The sequence below is a fragment of the Gadus chalcogrammus genome, chromosome 12, assembly GCF_026213295.1.
Source record: "Gadus chalcogrammus isolate NIFS_2021 chromosome 12, NIFS_Gcha_1.0, whole genome shotgun sequence".
Taxonomy (NCBI): Eukaryota; Metazoa; Chordata; class Actinopteri; order Gadiformes; family Gadidae; genus Gadus; species Gadus chalcogrammus.
The window spans coordinates 8,400,221-8,407,720 of NC_079423.1; the positions used below are offsets into that span (position 1 = coordinate 8,400,221).

Consider the following 7,500-nt stretch of genomic DNA (forward strand, 5'->3'; position numbering starts at 1 on the left):
ACTTTCAGTATTAATGAATTCAGATGTCACAATGATCGTTTACATGGATAAGGAGTCCTACTGAATCAATTACTGCCGTTTATATCAAACTAATGATTGTTTTTGTAAAAGTGTAACGTCGAGCCTCAGCAGCTTTCTCACTCCTTATGTGCTACTGTATAAAACCTGGTTTTGCGCCTGGACTAATTGCTTATGGCCATACCACCCTGAAAACGCCCGATCTCGTTTGATCTCGGAAGCTAAGCAGGGTCGGGCCTGCTTAGTACTTGGATGGGAGACCGCCTGGGAGACCGCCTGGGAATAACAGGTGCGGTAAGCTTTTTCTTTTTCAACTCGAGCTCATTGCCTCCGTGGCCTACCGTGGCGTACCGTGACCTGATGTTTACTGCCAACCGCTTTGGAGGATTTAAGCAACATACAAAAACTGACAACGTCTCTCAAAACTATTTTTGTGAAACATGAGGACAGTATAGTGATACTGCCAGCAGGGAGCACCAGAGAGCTGAAACGACAGTTGTACATTTCTTAAACTTTCACCAACACAAACACGCACGCTCACTTCAGATCATGGGAGGACGTCAAAAAATCACCACCCATTCTCTGACACTTTAACCGTTAACCTTGGTTCAAACATTTAACATCACACGCACACGCAGTGTATTTCAGATAATTAATGAATTCAGATGTCACAATGATCGTTTACATGGATAAGGAGTCCTACTGAATCAATTACTGCCGTTTATATCTAACTAATGATTGTTTTTGTAAAAGTGTAACGTCGAGCCTCAGCAGCTTTCTCACTCCTTATGTGCTACTGTATAAAACCTGGTTTTGCGCCAGAACTAATTGCTTACGGCCATACCACCTTGAACACGCCCGATCTCGTCTGATCTCGGAAGCTAAGCAGGGTTGGGCCTGGTTAGTACTTGGATGGGAGACCGCCTGGGAATACCAGGTGCTGTAAGCTTTTTCTTTTTCAACTCGAGCTCATTGACTCCGTGGCCTACCGTGGCGTACCGTGACCTGATGTTTACTGCCAACCGCTTTGGAGGATTTAAGCAACATACAAAAACTGACAACGTCCTCTCAAAACTATTTTTGTGAAACATGAGGACAGTATAGTGATACTGCCAGCAGGGAGCACCAGAGAGCTGAACCGACAGTTGTACATTTCTTAAACTTTCACCAACACAAACACGCACGCTCACTTCAGATCATGGGAGGACGTCAAAAAATCACCACCCATTCTCTGACACTTTAACCGTTAACCTTGGTTCAAACATTTAACATCACACGCACACGCAGTGTATTTCAGATAATTAATGAATTCAGTCGTCACAATGATCGTTTACATGGATAAGGAGCCCTACTGAATCAATTACTGCCGTTTATATCTTACTAATGATTGTTTTGTAAAAGTGTAACGTCAAGCCTCAGCAGCTTTCTCACTCCTTATGTGCTACTGTATAAAACCTGGTTTTGCGCCTGCACTAAATGCTTACGGCCATACCACCCTGAACACGTCGGATCTCGTCTGATCTCGGATGCTAAGCAGGGTCGGACCTGGTTAGTACTTGGATGGGAGACCGCCTGGGAATACCAGGTGCTGTAAGCTATTTCTTTTTCAACTCGAGCTCATTGACTCCGTGGCCTACCGTGGCGTACCGTGACCTGATGTTTACTGCCAACCGCTTTGGAGGATTTAAGCAACATACAAAAACTGACAACGTCTCTCAAAACTATTTTTGTGAAACATGAGGACAGTATAGTGATACTGCCAGCAGGGAGCACCAGAGAGCTGAACCGACAGTTGTACATTTCTTAAACTTTCACCAACACAAACACGCACGCTCACTTAAGATCATGGGAGGACGTCAAAAAATCACCACCCATTCTCTGACACTTTAACCGTTAACCTTGGTTCAAACATTAAACATCACACGCACACGCAGTGTATTTCAGATAATTAATGTATTCAGATGTCACAATGATCGTTTACATGGATAAGGAGTTCTACTGAATCAATTACTGCCGTTTATATCTAACTAATGATTGTTTTTGTAAGAGTGTAACGTCGAGCCTCAGCAGCTTTCTCACTCCTTATGTGCTACTGTATAAAACCTGGTTTTGCGCCTGTACTAATTGATTACGTCCATACTACCCTGAACACTCCCGATCTCGTCTGATCTCGGAAGCTAAGCAGGGTCGGGCCTGGTTAGTACTTGGATGGGAGACCGCCTGGGAGACCGCCTGGGAATAACAGGTGTGGTAAGCTTTTTCTTTTTCAACTCGAGCTCATTGCCTCCGTGGCCTACCGTGGCGTACCGTGACCTGATGTTTACTGCCAACCGCTTTGGAGGATTTAAGCAACATACAAAAACTGACAACGTCTCTCAAAACTATTTTTGTGAAACATGAGGACAGTATAGTGATACTGCCAGCAGGGAGCACCAGAGAGCTGAAACGACAGTTGTACATTTCTTAAACTTTCACCAACACAAACACGCACGCTCACTTCAGATCATGGGAGGACGTCAAAAAATCACCACCCATTCTCTGACACTTTAACCGTTAACCTTGGTTCAAACATTTAACATCACACGCACACGCAGTGTATTTCAGATAATTAATGAATTCAGATGTCACAATGATCGTTTACATGGATAAGGAGTCCTACTGAATCAATTACTGCCGTTTATATCTAACTAATGATTGTTTTTGTAAAGTGTAACGTCGAGCCTCAGCAGCTTTCTCACTCCTTATGTGCTACTGTATAAAACCTGGTTTTGCGCCTGAACTAATTGATTACGGCCATACCACCCTGAACACGCCCGATCTCGTCTGATCTCGGAAGCTAAGCAGGGTTGGGCCTGGTTAGTACTTGGATGGGAGACCGCCTGGGAATACCAGGTGCTGTAAGCTTTTTCTTTTTCAACTCGAGCTCATTGACTCCGTGGCCTACCGTGGCGTACCGTGACCTGATGTTTACTGCCAACCGCTTTGGAGGATTTAAGCAACATACAAAAACTGACAACGTCTCTCAAAACTATTTTTGTGAAACATGAGGACAGTATAGTGATACTGCCAGCAGGGAGCACCAGAGAGCTGAACCGACAGTTGTACATTTCTTAAACTTTCACCAACACAAACACGCACGCTCACTTCAGATCATGGGAGGACGTCAAAAAATCACCACCCATTCTCTGACACTTTAACCGTTAACCTTGGTTCAAACATTTAACATCACACGCACACGCAGTGTATTTCAGATAATTAATGAATTCAGTCGTCACAATGATCGTTTACATGGATAAGGAGCCCTACTGAATCAATTACTGCCGTTTATATCTAACTAATGATTGTTTTTGTAAAAGTGTAACGTCAAGCCTCAGCAGCTTTCTCACTCCTTATGTGCTACTGTATAAAACCTGGTTTTGCGCCTGCACTAAATGCTTACGGCCATACCACCCTGAACACGTCTGATCTCGTCTGATCTCGGATGCTAAGCAGGGTCGGGCCTGGTTAGTACTTGGATGGGAGACCGCCTGGGAATACCAGGTGCTGTAAGCTATTTCTTTTTCAACTCGAGCTCATTGACTCCGTGGCCTACCGTGGCGTACCGTGACCTGATGTTTACTGCCAACCGCTTTGGAGGATTTAAGCAACATACAAAAACTGACAACGTCTCTCAAAACTATTTTTGTGAAACATGAGGACAGTATAGTGATACTGCCAGCAGGGAGCACCAGAGAGCTGAACCGACAGTTGTACATTTCTTAAACTTTCACCAACACAAACACGCACGCTCACTTCAGATCATGGGAGGACGTCAAAAAATCACCACCCATTCTCTGACACTTTAACCGTTAACCTTGGTTCAAACATTTAACATCACACGCACACGCAGTGTATTTCAGATAATTAATGTATTCAGATGTCACAATGATCGTTTACATGGATAAGGAGTTCTACTGAATCAATTACTGCCGTTTATATCTAACTAATGATTGTTTTTGTAAGAGTGTAACGTCGAGCCTCAGCAGCTTTCTCACTCCTTATGTGCTACTGTATAAAACCTGGTTTTGCGCCTGCACTAATTGCTTACGGCCATACCACCCTGAACACGCCCGATCTCGTCTGATCTCGGAAACTAAGCAGGGTCGGGCCTGGTTAGTACTTGGATGGGAGACCGCCTGGGAATACGAGGTGCTGTAAGCATTTTCTTTTTCAACTCGAGCTCATTGACTCCGTGGCGTACCGTGACCTGATGTTTACTGCCAACCGCTTTGGAGGATTTAAGCAACATACAAAAACTGACAACGTCTCTCAAAACTATTTTTGTGAAACATGAGGACAGTATAGTGATACTGCCAGCAGGGAGCACCAGAGAGCTGAACCGACAGTTGTACATTTCTTAAACTTTCACCAACACAAACACGCACGCTCACTTCAGATCATGGGAGGACGTCAAAAAATCACCACCCATTCTCTGACACTTTAACCGTTAACCTTGGTTCAAACATTTAACATCACACGCACACGCAGTGTATTTCAGATAATTAATGAATTCAGATGTCACAATGATCCTTTACATGGATAAGGAGTCCTACTGAATCAATTACTGCCGTTTATATCTAACTAATGATTGTTTTTGTAAAAGTGTAACGTCGAGCCTCAGCAGCTTTCTCACTCCTTATGTGCTACTGTATAAAACCTGGTTTTGCGCCTGCACTAATTGATTACGGCCATACCACCCTGAACACTCCCGATCTCGTCTGATCTCGGAAGCTAAGCAGGGTCGGGCCTGGTTAGTACTTGGATGGGAGACCGCCTGGGAGACCGCCTGGGAATAACAGGTGCGGTAAGTTATTTCTTTTTCAACTCGAGCTCATTGCCTCCGTGGCCTACCGTGGCGTACCGTGACCTGATGTTTACTGCCAACCGCTTTGGAGGATTTAAGCAACATACAAAAACTGACAACGTCTCTCAAAACTATTTTTGTGAAACATGAGGACAGTATAGTGATATTGCCAGCAGGGAGCACCAGAGAGCTGAAACGACAGTTGTACATTTCTTAAACTTTCACCAACACAAACACGCACGCTCACTTCAGATCATGGGAGGACGTCAAAAAATCACCACCCATTCTCTGACACTTTAACCGTTAACCTTGGTTCAAACATTTAACATCACACGCACACGCAGTGTATTTCAGATAATTAATGAATTCAGATGTCACAATGATCGTTTACATGGATAAGGAGTCCTACTGAATCAATTACTGCCGTTTATATCTAACTAATGATTGTTTTTGTAAAAGTGTAACGTCGAGCCTCAGCAGCTTTCTCACTCCTTATGTGCTACTGTATAAAACCTGGTTTTGCGCCTGCACTAATTGCTTACGGCCATACCACCCTGAACACACCCGATCTCGTTTGATCTCGGAAGCTAAGCAGGGTCGGGCCTGGTTAGTACTTGGTTGGGAGACCGCCTGGGAATACCAGGTGCTGTAAGCTATTTCTTTTTCAACTCGAGCTCATTGACTCCGTGGCCTACCGTGGCGTACCGTGACCTGATGTTTACTGCCAACCGCTTTGGAGGATTTAAGCAACATACAAAAACTGACAACGTCTCTCAAAACTATTTTTGTGAAACATGAGGACAGTATAGTGATACTGCCAGCAGGGAGCACCAGAGAGCTGAACCGACAGTTGTACATTTCTTAAACTTTCACCAACACAAACACGCACGCTCACTTCAGATCATGGGAGGACGTCAAAAAATCACCACCCATTCTCTGACACTTTAACCGTTAACCTTGGTTCAAACATTTAACATCACACGCACACGCAGTGTATTTCAGATAATTAATGTATTCAGATGTCACAATGATCGTTTACATGGATAAGGAGTTCTACTGAATCAATTACTGCCGTTTATATCTAACTAATGATTGTTTTTGTAAGAGAGTAACGTCGAGCCTCAGCAGCTTTCTCACTCCTTATGTGCTACTGTATAAAACCTGGTTTTGCGCCTGCACTAATTGCTTACGGCCATACCACCCTGAACACGCCCGATCTCGTCTGATCTCGGAAACTAAGCAGGGTCGGGCCTGGTTAGTACTTGGATGGGAGACCGCCTGGGAATACCAGGTGCTGTAAGCTTTTTCTTTTTCAACTCGAGCTCATTGACTCTGTGGCGTACCGTGACCTGATGTTTACTGCCAACCGCTTTGGAGGATTTAAGCAACATACAAAAACTGACAACGTCTCTCAAAACTATTTTTGTGAAACATGAGGACAGTATAGTGATACTGCCAGCAGGGAGCACCAGAGAGCTGAACCGACAGTTGTACATTTCTTAAACTTTCACCAACACAAACACGCACGCTCACTTCAGATCATGGGAGGACGTCAAAAAATCACCACCCATTCTCTGACACTTTAACCGTTAACCTTGGTTCAAACATTTAACATCACACGCACACGCAGTGTATTTCAGATAATTAATGTATTCAGATGTCACAATGATCGTTTACATGGATAAGGAGTTCTACTGAATCAATTACTGCCGTTTATATCTAACTAATGATTGTTTTTGTAAGAGTGTAACGTCGAGCCTCAGCAGCTTTCTCACTCCTTATGTGCTACTGTATAAAACCTGGTTTTGCGCCTGCACTAATTGCTTACGGCCATACCACCCTGAACACGCCCGATCTCGTCTGATCTCGGAAACTAAGCAGGGTCGGGCCTGGTTAGTACTTGGATGGGAGACCGCCTGGGAATACCAGGTGCTGTAAGCTTTTTCTTTTTCAACTCGAGCTCATTGACTCCGTGGCGTACCGTGACCTGATGTTTACTGCCAACCGCTTTGGAGGATTTAAGCAACATACAAAAACTGACAACGTCTCTCAAAACTATTTTTGTGAAACATGAGGACAGTATAGTGATACTGCCAGCAGGAAGCACCAGAGAGCTGAACCGAGAGTTGTACATTTCTTAAACTTTCACCAACACAAACACGCACGCTCACTTCAGATCATGGGAGGACGTCAAAAAATCACCACCCATTCTCTGACACTTTAACCGTTAACCTTGGTTCAAACATTTAACATCACACGCACACGCAGTGTATTTCAGATAATTAATGAATTCAGATGTCACAATGATCCTTTACATGGATAAGGAGTCCTACTGAATCAATTACTGCCGTTTATATCTAACTAATGATTGTTTTTGTAAAAGTGTAACGTCGAGCCTCAGCAGCTTTCTCACTCCTTATGTGCTACTGTATAAAACCTGGTTTTGCGCCAGCACTAATTGATTACGGCCATACCACCCTGAACACTCCCGATCTCGTCTGATCTCGGAAGCTAAGCAGGGTCGGGCCTGGTTAGTACTTGGATGGGAGACCGCCTGGGAGACCGCCTGGGAATAACAGGTGCGGTAAGCTTTTTCTTTTTCAACTCGAGCTCATTGCCTCCGTGGCCTACCGTGGCGT

General features: G+C 44.2%; 8 non-coding genes and 4 pseudogenes across 8 annotated transcripts; all 12 read left to right on the top strand.

Annotated features, from left to right (window-relative positions):
- The first annotated feature begins 188 nt into the window (after positions 1–188).
- Positions 189–319, top strand: LOC130395938 (5S ribosomal RNA; annotated as a pseudogene).
- Positions 320–848: 529 nt separating this feature from the next.
- LOC130399520 (5S ribosomal RNA) lies at positions 849–967 on the top strand. The gene has a single exon (XR_008902026.1). It is a non-coding gene; the product is annotated as a 5S ribosomal RNA (ribosomal RNA).
- Positions 968–1,496: 529 nt separating this feature from the next.
- Positions 1,497–1,615, top strand: LOC130395468 (5S ribosomal RNA). Its single transcript, XR_008898521.1, has one exon. It is a non-coding gene; the product is annotated as a 5S ribosomal RNA (ribosomal RNA).
- A 529-nt stretch (positions 1,616–2,144) lies between these two features.
- LOC130396165 (5S ribosomal RNA) lies at positions 2,145–2,275 on the top strand (annotated as a pseudogene).
- Positions 2,276–2,803: 528 nt separating this feature from the next.
- LOC130399838 (5S ribosomal RNA) lies at positions 2,804–2,922 on the top strand. The gene has a single exon (XR_008902334.1). It is a non-coding gene; the product is annotated as a 5S ribosomal RNA (ribosomal RNA).
- A 529-nt stretch (positions 2,923–3,451) lies between these two features.
- LOC130394628 (5S ribosomal RNA) lies at positions 3,452–3,570 on the top strand. Its single transcript, XR_008897767.1, has one exon. It is a non-coding gene; the product is annotated as a 5S ribosomal RNA (ribosomal RNA).
- Positions 3,571–4,099: 529 nt separating this feature from the next.
- On the top strand, positions 4,100–4,218 carry LOC130394806 (5S ribosomal RNA). Its single transcript, XR_008897928.1, has one exon. It is a non-coding gene; the product is annotated as a 5S ribosomal RNA (ribosomal RNA).
- Positions 4,219–4,737: 519 nt separating this feature from the next.
- On the top strand, positions 4,738–4,868 carry LOC130396082 (5S ribosomal RNA; annotated as a pseudogene).
- A 529-nt stretch (positions 4,869–5,397) lies between these two features.
- On the top strand, positions 5,398–5,516 carry LOC130399652 (5S ribosomal RNA). The gene has a single exon (XR_008902155.1). It is a non-coding gene; the product is annotated as a 5S ribosomal RNA (ribosomal RNA).
- A 529-nt stretch (positions 5,517–6,045) lies between these two features.
- Positions 6,046–6,164, top strand: LOC130400533 (5S ribosomal RNA). The gene has a single exon (XR_008903015.1). It is a non-coding gene; the product is annotated as a 5S ribosomal RNA (ribosomal RNA).
- A 519-nt stretch (positions 6,165–6,683) lies between these two features.
- On the top strand, positions 6,684–6,802 carry LOC130400534 (5S ribosomal RNA). Its single transcript, XR_008903016.1, has one exon. It is a non-coding gene; the product is annotated as a 5S ribosomal RNA (ribosomal RNA).
- Positions 6,803–7,321: 519 nt separating this feature from the next.
- On the top strand, positions 7,322–7,452 carry LOC130396031 (5S ribosomal RNA; annotated as a pseudogene).
- Positions 7,453–7,500: the final 48 nt, after the last annotated feature.